Source organism: Tamandua tetradactyla, chromosome 20 (assembly GCF_023851605.1).
Source record: "Tamandua tetradactyla isolate mTamTet1 chromosome 20, mTamTet1.pri, whole genome shotgun sequence".
NCBI lineage: Eukaryota > Metazoa > Chordata > Mammalia > Pilosa > Myrmecophagidae > Tamandua > Tamandua tetradactyla.
The window spans coordinates 5330809-5347376 of NC_135346.1; the positions used below are offsets into that span (position 1 = coordinate 5330809).

General features: G+C 37.0%; 1 pseudogene; it reads left to right on the top strand.

The window, feature by feature from the left end:
* Positions 1–3713: 3713 nt before the first annotated feature.
* LOC143664802 (sentrin-specific protease 6-like) lies at positions 3714–16101 on the top strand (annotated as a pseudogene).
* Positions 16102–16568: the final 467 nt, after the last annotated feature.

Sequence of the window (16568 nt, forward strand, 5' to 3'; positions counted from 1 at the left end):
GTGGAAGGATTATGAAAGCAGGTAAAAAGCTCTTCTGGGGCTCTGTGGAACTGAGTAATCCTGGCTCTGGTAAAGTCAGAGATGTCCTATTCTAGGATGAGAATACTGCTTTCTTCGATTTGACTTCTTTTCCCTGCTCATCAAATGTTCCATTCTGAAATACGTAACTTTGTCAATGACCTGTAAGCATGTATGTGAAGTCTTCTATTTTTAAGCTTTTATTTCCAAGTCTTTCCTGGGATCTCTTAAACTTTCCCACATTCTTAATGTCTCTTGATTGTCAACTACTAATAGGAATGTTCAGAAAATGACAAATGGACTCCTTTCCTCAAAATTGACTTTGGGTATAGTAAATTAAAACCTGAAAGACAACTTTCATTATTGTCACATATTTTGTATGAGAATCTCTTAGAAGCACTTTTGGTTAGAATCCAACATGGTGCTTCCATTTTAAAATCCATTCTGAAATGTATTCCACTTTTCTTTCATTTAGTACCTACTAGGCAATTTTTGCATGTTTTTGTTGTTGATAATTTTAAACATAATATGATTTTCCTTCTTGCCAAATGTTTCCAAGACTTAGAAAAATATTTTGTTGGGATTTTGATGATATTATGGATATATTAAAATGCAAATTAATCATATTTAAAATGTGACATAAAACTGAAAATATATGGAAACACCACTGAACTATGAAACTCCTTTGCATACACTTCTTTATTAATTTTAATACAAAAAACTGTTGATTTTATTGACAATATGCACTGTTACAAATTTAAGTAATCTGAAAAGCACTGTCAAGGAATCCTTACCAATCAGGATTGGAGGGAAAACTGGGCTCTCTCTGGAGTTTGAATACATTCCCCCAGGTCTCCTGACAGGAGTGTCCCTCATGTGTGCTTCAAAAGGAATAACCGTGTGTACAAGAACCTAAAGGCTGAATTGTTCATATGACTAAGGCTAAATGTAGATCTCCCTGTAAAGGGGCGCCATGAATTTTATCTGACAATGAGGCAGGATCATGAGTTTTGTGAAGAGTCTATAATTGTGCAAAAGAAATATTCATGTTACAGAACATAAACCTGATTCTTCACTTACGAGGTATATTTGTATGTTTAAATTCAAGTTTTTCTTTAAAATGACTAAAGGAAAATTCACTGAAATAGTTGTGATATGTCTCAAGATGATTAGCATACTTAATTTCTGCTCCACATTATAAATTAATGTTTGTAGAGAGTTTGAATGTTACTGAGTCTGCTTTTAGTTTTGGTTATTGGTTTAAAAAAGGGTACCTAATGACATGTGTGTGATACGTAGGCTCTACTAAAAATACGGAAAAGATAATGCTACTGAAATTACTAAGAAAATGAATTAGCAGTGCAGTAATAATGAAAGATTATTTGAACTAGATTGTAAAGGATAGCTAAAATATCAGTCAACATAAGCAAAAATAGTTTCACTGGAGATATTCAGTGAAGTTTTTCCCATGGACATTTTCTTATACTTATTTTCTAGATATTATGAAATAGAATTGTTCTATATAAATTTGGAAAATATGATTATATATCATTGTTTGACAATTCGTGAAGACTAATTCTCCCTCTCATTGTGTTTTTTTTTTTTTTTTTTTTTTTTTTTAAAGGAAAGACAGAGAGAAGGAAGGAAGGATAGAAGGAAGGAAGGAAGGAAGAAAGGGAAACATCTTTTAAACATTTTCTTGTTTTATTGTATTCTGTTTCTCCGTTTTTGTTACATGGGCTGGGGCCGGGAATCGAACCGAGGTCCTCCGGCATAGCAGGCAAGCACTTTGCCCGCTGAGCCACCGCGGCCCGCCCCTCTCATTGTGTTTTATCCCATATTTTGTAATTGTAGATCAAATACTTTCTAAATGCCCCTGAGGTAAAAAGGAGCAAAGAGAAAACTCTGAGCTTTCTCTCTCATATCTCTTACACCCAAAGCTATATATTTATCAGTCACTATGCACTCTAAAGTAGAAGACATGAATTTAGCCTAGGGAAACTTGTGAATTTCTAAGGACAAAGGAGAAAGATACAATCTGAGAGATAGTGGAGAGGAATGAGGATCAAATAAAAATACGTAATTTTGATGAAGAAAATTAAAAAAATTATTTAGAAATTTGGATATGTCCAATAATCTGCCCTTAGGTCAATGGTACCATATTTAACCCTGAATATTGTATTTGGTATATAATAAAATTATTTGTTGAAAGGACTTGTCATCCTGATAAAAATTTTGATAGAATAAATAAGCATAACTGGAAAGTTGTCACAGAAAAACAACTTGAATAAAATTTTTTCTAAAAATACTGGAAATTCATATGTGTATATTCAATGAAAGTAAATAAAAACTGATATTTCTATTATCATCTCATATAATATTAGCTAAATTGTATACTATTTTAAATTGCAAAATATTTATATAAATAAAACATTAATAAGAATATAATTTCTCACATTTTTATAGTTAAATGTCTATTCTTAGTTTACCACATATAAAAATTAAGTAATTCTGAACTGATACCACTCAAAATAAGTAGTTTTAAAGTTACAAGTATAATTAAGATTGAAACAGAGTATTTTTAATTTACAATACTTCAAGTGAAATATTTGTGGTTATAATAGTTTTGCTTTGTTTTGTTTTGTTTGCATCCTGTATGGTGGGGTCACATTTCATTATTTTTCCATGTGAGTAGCCCATCATTGCAGCACTATTTGTGGAATTTTTTATCTGTTTGTTTTTTGTTTGTTTATTTTGCTTATTTCTTGTTTTTTCGGAAGTGCATGGACCAGGAATTGAACCCAGGTCTTCCTCATAGCAGGCGAGAATTCTACCACTGAACTAACCTTGCATCCTTACAATAGGCTTTTGGACAATGATATTTCAGTAATATCTAGAAAGCATGTAGGCAGTATACCTAGACAGGAATTATTCCTTCATCAAATATTGGAATTCATACCTGATTGCAGGAAGAGTCTTTTGAGAAGGAATAATATCTCATGGAATGCTTTTATAAGTCACTGAATGTAGGTGAGAAGGTAAACTAGAGAGACAGCAAGGGAAATTGGAGCAAATTGCGACAGAGAAATTGAATCAATTATTATCTGAATCAAATGAAATCATTTTTGGACTATGGAAGAAAAGGTTCAAGTAGAGGTCTTGTATTACAAGAGTACAAGAAATGAAAGAGTCTTGAATGAAAATATTTGATTCTCACAATGAAAGACAGATGGGACATAATCTATTTGATCTCCCTTAGATAAACTATCTAAAGTATTATTGATTAACTTTGTTATAGGAATAGTTTCTAAGTCAGCTGGCCAAAGAAAAAGAAATACCAGCAATTCTCCAAGTTAGCTGGTACATAAATAGCTCAGTAATCAGTTTCAAAAACTGACGTGCTAATGGGTTTTTATTTTATTTTCTATCGTTTAATGGACATCGATTCTCTGATACTGTGAATGTTGAAGCTAACGTGTCATTACAGTTAGGAAAAAATGAAAACAGAAATATATGAATTTGTTGATTTCAAATACTTTTTCCATTTCCTTTACACTGAATTCCAGATGAAGGCCATACATCAATACCAGTGGTGGCATTTTATTTGTGAGTAATGAGGATTATCTCCATTTAAATTTGGCACATTTCATTATATTATATTTTGACAAGAGGGAGACAGCAAGATATCAGAAGACATGGACAATCTCACTATTTTCACAGAATTCTTCCTCATGGATATCTCAACCTCTCGGGAGCTCCAAGTTTTACAAGGTCTGATGTTTCTAGGATTTTATCTAGGAGCCCTGACCGGGAATATTTTAACTCTTACTGCCATTGTAACAGATCCACATCTACATGCTCCAATGTATTTCTTTATAGGCAATTTATCTGTCATGGATCTTTGTTGTATTTCTGTCACTCTTCCCAAAATGATCGTGAATTCTCTGACAGGCAGTAGACTGATTTCCCTGCCAGCCTGTGCCTCTCAGATTTTCCTGTTTATCTTCTTCGGATCCACAGAACTGGCCTTCCTTGTGGTGATGTCCTATGACCGCTATGTAGCCATTTGCCACCCTCTGCACTATGGGCTCACCATCACCCCACACCTGTGCACACAGGCGGCTGGTGGCTCGTGGGCAAGTGGCCTGGTCTATTCTGCCATCCACACCGGGACCATGTTCAGGCTTCCCTTCACAGAGACCAATGTCATCCAGCAGTATTTCTGTGATGTAGCTCAGATTTTGAGGATTTCTTCATCTGACGTTCAGTTTTCAGAGTCGATAGGCTTGCCCATAAGTGCTTGTATTATCTTAGTATGTTTTGTCTTTTTATGTAAGTCCTATACTGATATATTTTCAATGGTGCTTAGGATGCATTCTGTTGAAGCCCGTAACAAAGCCCTATCCACCTGTACACCACAGTTGGCAATTCTCATGTTGTTAATAATTTCTTTGTTGACCTCTGTCTTTGGTCCCACTTCAAATGAAGCATCTCTGGGTAATCTTCTTACAGCCATGTTCTATTCCATGGTGCCTCCATTCATAAACCCCATCATCTATAGCCTGAGGAACAGAGAGATTAACACTGCCCTACGCAAAATGTTCCACAGATATTTTGAGCTTCCAATGAGTTTTGTTAAGTAAAAAGTTCAGAATAAAATTGATTTAAGGTTCATACATATTTAATATGTGTTTTTAAGTTGAATCTATCTCCACTTAAATATCGTTTTTGACATATATCTTTCTGTGGTTTTTTGAATATTTGATAGAGAGCTATAAATTTCTGTATCCTAGTTTTTCAAACTCAAACTTGCATAATTTATACATTCTTCTGGAAAAAATTTCTATATTGTTAATTGGATAATGTTTCAGATGCTTTTGAGCAGAAATCAAGCAATATCACATGGAGAAGACCATGCATCAGTACCTTAATTTGAGACAGTTTCAAGTTACTGGATACTGCTAACTGGGAAGAGAATATTGAGTGTTTTGAATTAGAAAATTCAATTAAAATTGCATTTTTGTGTTCACCTTTATAAAACATCTTTACAAACAATAAAGTGTTTAGAACTGGGACACAACTGCAGAATAAGAAAGCAAAGATGCTATAGCACTGCACACATACAAAATCTGTCTTCCTTATTGAAAATTGGAAGTCTTTCCCTCAATACATGTCTATCCCTCAATACAAAATATCCTTTGGATCCTCTTTTACTCTCCATGTGATGAGTGAAAAGGGGCATGTATACTCAATTCATTTAATCATTCTGTATGATGAAGAACAAGTAATTCTTGAGGGAAGAGTCTGATAGCAGCCAGTCTCAGCATGACTTCTTGCCTTTTCCTTGGACGCATAATTACTTCTTGTCTTAGGATCATGTGTACTGGGTTGGCATGATAAAATACAATTCCCTAGTAGATATGGGGATTGTAAGTACATTCCTTCCTTTATTGTCCTGAGCATTTTATTCTGTTGGATATGTTTAATGACATCCAGCACATGCTGTGGTCATATATCTATCCCTAGCATGGAGGAAGCTAGCTTCCTCCACTAGAACACCTATGTAGAGATGTGCTATATTTAAATTATGTATCTGCGCTAGTCAAGAATTGTAACTTGTTGCATATGGGAACCAAAGCCCACCAGTGAAACTGCACTTTGCTGACTTTTCTCAATGTGAGTAAAATTGTGTCCTTCCAGTGATGTGTGAAACATGTTTCATTTGATGACCCCAACACATATTTTGGAATGGGTTGACCTCTCCTTAGGGGTCTCTCTCTTTCTGCCCAACAGATTGGTGTAGTTGGCTGGATTGAAAAAAAAATGCACAACTTGCCATAGTGGAGGCTTAAGTGACTGTCAGTTCAGTCACACCAGGATGGTGGCAGCTTCAACAGGGGGATTGCTGACTGAGGAGCTGGCATCACTGTAACCATGTGGGGCAAAGTTTGATATAGGCAGTGTTTCTGTTGACAGGGATGAATTAATGCAGGAGATAAGGGCGAAGATGACTGATATGGGTTCTGGGAAATTATACCCTGGCTCCTGGCTGTCTGCTTACTCCTCTGCCATTTGCCAACCGCCATGATGTCTCAGTAAGTCAAAAGGACTCCAGAGGAGAGTCTGGGACCCCAGGGTAGCAATTCCACCTTGTCTAATATGTTTGCAAGCCCTAGGCTAGGTCCATTTGCACTCAACACTGAGCTACCAATGGCATTTCTCAAATCCAAACTGTTACAATTCTTTCATTTTCTGAGAGCAGAATACCACTGTTAAAAGACAAATATTGGCAGAAGCCAAAGGGGATCATATGGCTTAGTTGGTGTGTCAGTTCAATGAAGGGACATTTCAGACTAAATTATCTAGGGCAGAGAGTCAGAGTCTGTGAAAATTAACTATTTACCCTTCTCAACACATTTTTGCCACCATTGCACAGAACAGCCTTTAAGATAGAGATATGAGCAAGCCCGTGACACTTTCAGTTTGAGTTTCTATGAGCATGACAGATTTCCCAAAAAGGAAAACCCAATGGAAAACTGCTTATGAGTCTATGAATCCTCTGAGGGTAAAGGTGATAGACATTTGCCTGTGGGACCCTGCCCCATGCAGGATGTTGATCAAATTCTTGGACAACTTGGAAGCATTCAGAAAAGAAACCTTGCCTAGTTGAAGACCAGCTTCTCTATTTTGCCATTCCCAAGAATGTTAGTGGGAAAATCAGTCAGAAAGCTCAACCATAAAGTGTTCCCTAGGGATAGAAATAATGAGGAGGTGACCACCATCTTCACTGAAGCATGCTAGAAATCTTGGACTCCATTGCTGAACAATTAGAAGTTGCCCCACATAAAGGACCATTAAGGGAACACAAAGAACAACCAGGAAGAGGGAAGGAAGGAGTCATGACCCACCTGCTTGGCATGTGGCCTACTTACAAAGCCAAAGTTAAATAAGGCAAAATTTAATAGAATTCCTAAGGAATAACTGTACCAACACTACTGGACAACAGGATGGTCTCTTTAAGTTAAGAGTTAATACCTGAGTATGAACCATAAAAGATTAGGAATAAGAAGGCTCAAAGGATTGAACAAATTTAGATTCCTGAAGCCCCACTCTCTGATTCTCTGAACATGGGAGAGAAGGGAAGCAAAATTCATAAGCCCTCCCTGCATTCTAACTGGAACAGTGAAGAAGAAATTCCAACTGTGAGCATGAGGTGTCAGACAGGAAGGACGATCCCTCTTGCCTGCACTCTGATCTTATTCCTTTAAAAAAATTATTAAGGGTAAGGGTAAGGGTCTCTATTACACTTTCAGGAGCCTTATATTCCTATTTGGGAAAAGGGAAAGAATAGGGAAGATCAAGACTACTATGTGTCTAATAGGTATAAGCGACCAAGTGGTAATAATCAAGGGGCGCTTCACTATGTCACAAAATACTAGTGACATAGTGACATAGAGGGGCTTTGAGTGGACTCACTGACACATAACAGGCAAGTACAGTTCCTTGTTGGTAGGGCCATTTTGGGTGCCTGTGATCATGGTACATGCCTCTGAATGCATTATAAATTTTGCCATTTTGGCTAACTGCAACATGGACCAGCAGCATCAAAGACAAATAGAAGTTACGGTCACTGGCAGCTATCAGTACTAAGAGAGAAGGCAAATAGCTGATAGTCCTATACAGTCAGTAGCATCAACAGGTACCATATCTTGCCATTTTTGACCCCTCTACTAAAGGTCACCCACAGCATAGCTACCTTTCAAGGGTGTCCCCAACGACAACAGGTTCTAGAGGTCATGTAATATGAGCCTTGCCACTAGGGCCAATGGAGACTCCAGTCCTATAAAACTCCAGGTCTCAGCATCTCCTACCATGGCAATATAAAAATGCCACAGGATATGCTTAGCCCTAGGGTTTTAGAAACACAGATTACCCTTGACCACACCTAGGGACATTCCCTTCAAGTGAAGTGTTAACTTTTAGCCTGTTATTTGGGCTTACTGGAGACCACACATTTAATTGCTGATCTGCCATTTATAACTTTAAGTCCAAAACTGCCCATCTTCAAATGGCTACTCACGAACTCTGCTAATAAAGTAGGACAAGTTCAACAATGCTTCATCATTAATAAAATTGGTATAGCCAAGAACAAATGAAACCAGGAACTCAGCCTACTCCATAAATAAGTAGTTGCTTTACAAAAGACAGTGAAACGGATTGCAGGAGGTTCTTCTGCCCCTCCCTTGGCAAAGTGATGACCCATGGTCTGCGGCATATCTACAGAATTCAGGGTCAATAGGGTCCATTGAACTGCTGTGGTCATCTGTTTCAAGGATGGTCATATACTGAGGCTAAATAAGGACATTCTGCCCAATGCGTGAGGACCGTGCAGTCCACTCCAAGTAAAATTTCCTGCTACATATTTACAAACGTAGGCACTATTGCAAATGGGCTAGACTTATGGTTCAGAGACTGGCAAAATGACTAGACTATTAGAGGCTCCCATCTATGGGGACAAAGAGTATGGAAACAGCCTATGAGGTAGAAGAAAGGTCCATTTCTCACCCATGTTGATGTCAATGACAAAAGGCCATTTAAAGCAGAACAAAAATATAATTTCCGCATTGACAAAGTATGCACCAAAAGGTCACCATAATTTCCTGCTAGATCAATACCAAATGGAACATGGAAGCCTACCTCAGATGTGAGAGTAAGCTAAATCACAAAAACTCACACTAGAGGAAGTAAAAGTCAAATATGCAACAGAGTTATGCAACTCCTGCCAATGAGCCCAGATCATACAAAGTGAACTGAGACACAACAGCTAAGCCTAGGCCCCATTGGATATGGCAGCTTGAGCACATAAATTATTGCAATTAAACACAGTATCTATTAATGTCTCCATATTGTAGAAACATACTCCAGATATAGGACAAGTCCATGCACCATCTGGAAACTGGGACCAGTGTTGCAACCTTAGAGAAACACCTGCACCTGGTTGTCAGATACTCAACTGGATTTCAGTCAAATCAAGATGCCTCATTTACAGTGCAAGTCACCCTAAAACTGGCAAATTTCCATGGCATAATATAGACTTTGCATATTTCCAATAACCCCTACATAAAATGGGACAAAAGAAATAATTGGTACTCTTATCTAACTTAAAATATGCAGATATTAAAAAGTGCATGCCAGAAAAAGGAAATACTTGGCTTAGATGGGTGTATCACACCAGGCAATCTCCTGCTTAGGCTAGCCCTGAGGAATCTCTGTATAGCTCACTGCTCTTTGTTTTATCCCACAGAAGCATCTCTGTATAGCTCACTGCTCTTTTTTTTTCCCTAAGTGTCATGGTCAGGTTCATGTGTCAACTTGGCCAAATGGTGGTACCTGTTTGTCTGATTGGGCAAATGCTGGCCTATCTGTTGCTATGAGGACATTTCATAGAATTAAATTATGATCACATCAGCTGCATCCACAGCTGATTCCACTTGTAATCAGCCAAGGGGAGTGTCTTCTGCAATGAATGATGCATAATCTAATCACTGGAAGCCTTTTAAGGAGGATCCAGAAGAGGCAGGCTCTTTTCCTGCCTTGGCTGGTGAGCCTGTCCTGTGGAGTTCATCTGGACACTCCATCGGAATGTCAGCTTCACAGCCTGCCCTGTGGATTTTGGACTCTGTGTTCCCACGGTCACGTGAGACACTTATATGAATTTTATATTTGCGAGAGTTCCCTGTGGATTCTCTAGAGAACCCTAACTAATACACTAAGGGTTGTTTGTGGTATAGGCTACTGCCACATTTATGCAAGGTCACTCCAATTCTAACCTGAAAGTGATGCTACCTTCAGATGCTTCCATCTGGAAGGAGAAACTCCAATGAAACCAGAGAAAAGAGGATAAAACATTGAGGCGCTAGTGTTCTTCTGATTGTATCTAGATTCCCAATTCTTTGAAACAGATTGGCAACATTATAGGCTATGTTAAGTTTGTTCAAGATGAATTTTCCCCCACGGACTAGATTCCCCCATGAGAACCAAAAAGACTAGGTTTAATGACAGGTCAATGGGTCCACATAAAAGTTGTGGCCTTGAAGCTTGGACAGGCAACCTAGTTGGCCATACCCAGGCAATTCTCACCTCAAGTTTTTGGGCAGGAGTATCTTCCTCCCCTAGGGGATATGCATAGGGGGTTGGTAATGTTGCCTCCTTCCCTCCCCAGGCTATCTCACAGTGATGGACAACCATATCACCCATAGTCAGCAATGATGTAGGCTTTCTGTAAAAGCTACCAACCAGACCAACTGGTTGTCAGCATTTGCATCACTATGACAGGCCATTTCTCCACATCATTAGAGCCCACCTGGCAGCACAGTGGTCCTCAGTAGCCTACTGGATGCATGATCTATTTTCATAGGGAAGTTTCTATATTAACAATGACTGTCCACTCAACTGGACATGGAAGATAACTTTCAAAGTCCAAGGGCTCCCCATAGAGAGTGTACTAATTTGGAGGACAATTTTTCCCGTCTGTGTTAAAAATATGAACAGCTGTACATGAAAGAGGTTGCTAATGATTACTGTGACCAAATAGTTTGGTTTGATTCTGAGCGTGTTACTCAAGCTTAAAATCAATGTTACTATGGGCAACAACACTATTGGAGTGTATCACAGGTAGACCAATGTACAATGACCAAGTTACGAAGTCCACTTGAAAGGAACGTAAACATAAGGGACAACTCCAGAATTTTGTGTTATGTGCTGCTTCTTAGAATTTACACAAAAAACATGCAACAAAACAAGAAAAAATAAATGAGGTTTCATCAAAATTGAAAATAATTGTGTATCAAAGAACTTTATCAAGAAGCTAAAAAGACAATATGTAAAATTGTTGAAATTATTTGGAAACTATATATCCAATAAGGGTTTAATACCCCGAATATATAAAGCACCTACAACTCAGCAACAAACAGATGCATGACTAAATTTTAAAATAGGCAAAAGACTTGAAAATAAATTTACTCAAAGAAGATATACAAATCACCAACAAGCACATTACAAGATGCTCTGCATCATTTGCCAACAAAGAAATACAAATCAAAACCACAATTAGTTAACGTCTCAAAATTACTAAAATGGCTAATATTGAACAATTGGATATAAAAAGCTTTGGAGAGGATGTAGAAAGATAAAAACAGTCTTACATTGTTCGTGGGAGTATAAAATGGTGCAGCCACTGGAGAAAGCTGTTTAAGGATTCCTCAGAAATTTAAGTCTGGAATGGTTTTATGAACCAGCCAGCCCACTGATAGAATTGAAAGCAGGGACTTTGAACTGACATCTGAATCCACATTATCACAGTGGCATTATTGACAATTGCCAAAAGGTGGAAACAACCCTCGTGTCCATGAAGAGAAGAAAGGATACACGAAATGTATGGTATGCATATGATGGAATATTAATTTGCTTATAAAAGAATGAAATTCTGATGGGTTAAACAACATGGATAAATTTTGAGGACATCATGTTGAGTGAATTGAGCCAGACAGAAAAAGATAAATACTGTATGTACTGAACTTGCAATAAATAAGCAGAATATGAATATTCTTAAGGACAGAAAGTAGCATACAGGTTTTCAGGGGCCTAGTGGGGGAAAGAAATGGTGATAATGATTAAAGTAGAGAATTTTTGTTTGGGGTGGTAGAAAATTATCATCAATGGATGATAAGAATGTAGTTACAAATGTGCATACATAATTAAAATCACTGATTTGTATATTGAAATGGAAAAAGAAGGGAACTTTTACATTTTATAGGTTACCACAAAAACACAAACACACAAAAAACAATAGGACAGTGCAACGAAAGAGTGATCCCTAATGTAAACAATGGCTTAAAATCAATAGCATAATTATAATAATTTTGTTTCTGACTTATAACAAAGCTACAACAATAATGTAAAATATAAACTTCATGGAAAACATTTCTGTGAGAAGGATTTATATGAGTTTTCTGTGTGATCTTTCATTAAACCTATATCTACGCTAGTAAAAAATAATATACTTCCATGTAAACACATCAGCATATTGGCACACAAAATGAAAATTGAACTTTCTGGAAATATAGAGGTAATTCAAAACTTCCCTATTCAATAAACTCAGTATGTGGTGTATACACATACATAGGTATCTTTTATATATACATATATTTATCTATCTTTTATATGTGTGCATATATGTATACAGTAAATGAAAAACAAGATGAAATGAAAAAGGATTAATGAAAAAATTTAATTTCTCAGACACTAGAAATTTGATGGTTGAAAGGAGTCACATAAAGAAGAAGAATTGATGTCAAGAAAATTTACAGAGCTGTACACAAAATAAAGCAAAATATATGCAAAATCTAGCTACTGTGAAAGCAGATGTTTTTAGTTACCTCTGCATTCCCACAAAGTTCACTTTTCATATTGTGTGCCAAGGTGTTGACATGTGTTTGCATTATGGTATATTCTTTTTGTATTAGAGTATATGTAGTTTTAATGAAAGATCACACAGAAAACTCATAACTCCCTCTCACAGGGAGGACTGATATTTGACAATATCTGGATAAAATGAGAAATCAGAGAAAATGTAGGGAAGAATATTACAAATTAATATGAATTTTATCTTGGCAAAGACATGGATTTCCTTTTGAAATAATATATAAATTTTAAAAATGCATGCTTAATCATGAAAATTTTATAGTTCTAAGGCCATAAAAATGTCCAAACTAAGGCATCCAGAGAATACCTTGACCTAAGAAATGGTCAGTCACGTTCGAGGAGTCTCTGTCAACCTGGAAGGCACATGGCAGCGTCTGCTCACTTTCTCTCTTGCCTTATTGTTTCATGTGGCTTATCTGGGGGCATTTTCTTTCTGCATCTCCAAACATCTCTGTCTGTCAGCTCTGAAGCTTTTTCCAAAATGGTTCCTTCTTGAAGGACCCCAGTAAATGATGCATTTTGAATGGGTAGAGACACATCTCCATGGAAACCACCTTATCAAAAGATCCTTCCCACATTTTGGTGGGTCACATCTCCATAGGAACAACTTAATCAAAAAGATACTACCCAACAATATTGAAACAGGGCTAAAAATATATGGCTTTCTGGGGTATACAACAGTGTCAACAATATATTATTTTAATTTTTCAAAGTCGCTTGCTATCCTCACGCAAGTATGGTATTTGAAGGTATCATTATTGACATTGGTATAAAGAATGATGTTTCCAATTTTTTTTGCAAAAATTCTCTTCAAAGAAACCAATAGCACACTTATTGCCTCTACAAGAAACTGTAAAGAGAACATCAAAGGAAATTGCGTGTAAAAAGAAAACAAAATTAAAAAATGCATCTTTTGAATCTAAAATGCAACTTCAAAACAGGTAAAAATTTCATTTTTTTATGAGGAAGAAACTGGAGAGAGTCACACCAGCTTAAATTGTCCTTTACAAAAATTGATAGTAAATACACCACCTCCAGCTAAGGGAGGCATCTCTGTTACTAATGAGGACCTGAACTGTCTAAGTATGGGAGAAATTTTAAATGATATTATTATAGACTCTACTTGAAATATTTGGTGCTTGAAAAATTGAAGAAGAATATGATGAATTCATATATTCAGTTCTTCGTTCTGTGAAGGCCTTAATCAGAGAGGGAAGAAATCTTCACGAAACAACTAATCTGTCAATACAACAAAACCAACATGGACCGAGAAGGTAGATATTTTTGATAAGGGTATTATTTTTGTTCCCCTTAATGAAGCTATACAATGGCTTTTGACTGTTGTTTGTTTCTCTGGTTTGGAAAAACCAAAGTAAGAGCCTATTCTTCACTGCCATATTTTCATGAGAAAATACACTCATGCATGCATGTTCCACTGCAGAGGACAGTTGTATTTCTTCTCCTTCAGCCAGTGAAATGCGTAGTTGCTCACAAAGCCTTTCTATTAAGCCTGCAATTAAGAAGATTCTAAACAGAAAATATGGCATAGCTGTAACTGATGCAGGGCTGGACGAGAAGAAAGTGACCTTTGTTATCAGAGAAAAATGCAGTGTGAAATGCAGTCTGAAAAATAATAAATGGTACTGCAAGTGAAAAAGAAGAATCAAACAAAAGAGAATCTGCTTGCCAGAAAGTTGTTGATAGGACTAAAAGCGAGACAGGCCTACGGAATGAATATTTAAATTCTATACATGATACAAGTATGTTGTCAGTTCTGCCTTCGGAAACTGAATAACAGGAAAATCAGACTAAACTAGAGTGATGAGTCAGCTGAAGGTGGAAAAGTGCTTGAAGATGAGCTCCTCGACTTCTCAGAAGATCGCAACAACCAGGATGATAGCCGTAATGATAGATTCTTGCTGATGGCCACTGCAATTCAGAAATAGGGCAGTGGCATTTAAAACCTACTCTCTGTGAGCAACCCTGCATCTTGCTTATAGACCCACCCAGAGGCCCTTCTTTGTCAAACATTGTAAAGATTTTAAGAGACTATCTACAGGTGGAATGGGAAGTTAAAAATGGAAGTAAAAGAAGTTTTCCAAAGATGTTAGGAAAGGCTCTAATCCAAAAGCACCACAGCAAGACAGCTTCAGGGACTGTTGTGTGTATATATTGCAGGATGTGCAGGGCTTTTTTGAGAATCCGTTCTCAATTTGAACTACCTATGGATTTGACAATCTGATTTCCTCCTTCAAGAATTAGAACACATTTGACTAGTGTATTTCCTAATATAACTTAGGTACACAGTTTAATTGAACACCATAAGTACATGGAACCTTGAGTAGGACATGAGATTTTGTAGGCTTGTCCAGAGTGATGCCCTGATAATTCCCAGAGTGATTTGAACAGTAAATAAAGAAGTACTTGCAAAGTCCCCTTGGGGGAATGGTGAGAAAGGGGAAAAATTAAACTTCTCATGTGGAGAATTTCTGATATTCTCGCAAGCAGTGGGGACAGCCAAAGCAATAAGTGGAGCCCTCAATCTTGGGGTTTGTTCATATGAACCTTATCTTCACAAAGGATAGGCCAAGCCTACTTAAAATTAGGCCTAAGAGTCACCCCCAGAGAACCTCTTTTGTTGCTCAGCTGTGGCCTCTCTGTCTTTCAGCCAACATGACAAGCAAACTCACTGCCCTCCCCCTCTCTACATGGAACATGACTACCAGGGGTGTGGGCCTTCCTGGCAACATGGGGCAGAAATCCTAGAATGACCCGAGACTCAGCATCAAGGGATTGAGAAGACCTTCTTGACCAAAAATGGGAAAAGAGAAATGAGAAAAAATAAAATGTCAATGGCTGAGAGATTTCAGAGTCAAGAGGTTATACTGGATGTTATCCTCATGCATTACATAGACATCACCTTTTTAGTTAAGGTATATTAGAGAGGCTGGAGGGAACTGCCTGAAACTGTAGAGTTGTGTTCCAGTAGCCATGTTCCTTGAAGATGATTGTGTAATGATATAGCTTTCACAATGTGACTGTGTGATTGTGAAAACCTTGTGTCTGATGCTCCTTTTATCTATGGTATGGACAAATGATTAAAACATAGGGATTAAAAATAAATAAATAATAAGGGGAACAAGTGTTAAAATAAATTTAGTAGATTGAAATGCTAGTGATCAATGAAAGGGAGTGGTACGGTGTATAGAAAAAAAACAAGGGAAACAAAGCCTAAAATATATTGGGTGATGGAAATACTAGCAGTCAGTGAGTGGGAGAGGTAAGGGGCATGGTATGTATGAGTTCTTTTCTCTTTTTTCTTTTTATTTCTTTTTCTGAATTGATGCAAATGTTCTAAGAAATGTCCATGGTGATGAATATACAACTATGTGATGATATTGTGAGTTACTGATTATACACCAAGAATGGAATGATCATATGGTAAGAAAAAAAAATAATTAGAACAAAAGAGAGGAAATTTGAAGAATTTTAAAGCTACAGGAAGATCAAAGCAAAGAGAAAAGGAAGCACAAGGACACTTGCTCAACAGAAACATCTTTAGGTGAAGGAGCAGAACATTATAACAGTATCTCAGACTGACCATTTGTGTTGTCAGTTCTGCTGTCAGAAACTGAAAAACTTTCACCTTTGGCTACAGAGAGGGAAGAACTGTAGTACTCATTGCTCAGAGTGGTTTGTAAATGTTGATATTTGTATAAATGTCATATAATTAATTCCCAATGGAGTTTGTATTAAGTACAAGTCTGTAAATATGTTAATAAGACCAATTTCTCCAGTATTTATAATTATTTTTTCCAATTTTTAGGCAGCTCTTGTTATGTATTTTCTGTTACTAGTGTTTAGTGCAACTTATAAACACAAAATAAATAAAAAGTAAGTATTTATAGAAGGAAAGGGAAAGACCACCTAGAATGCGGCTGTTCTAGTTTGCTAGCTGCCGGAATGCAATATACCAGAAAAGGAATGGCTTTTTAAAACGGGAAATTAAATAAGTTGCTAGTTTACAGTTCTAAGGCTGAGAAAATGTCCCAATTAAAACAAGTCTA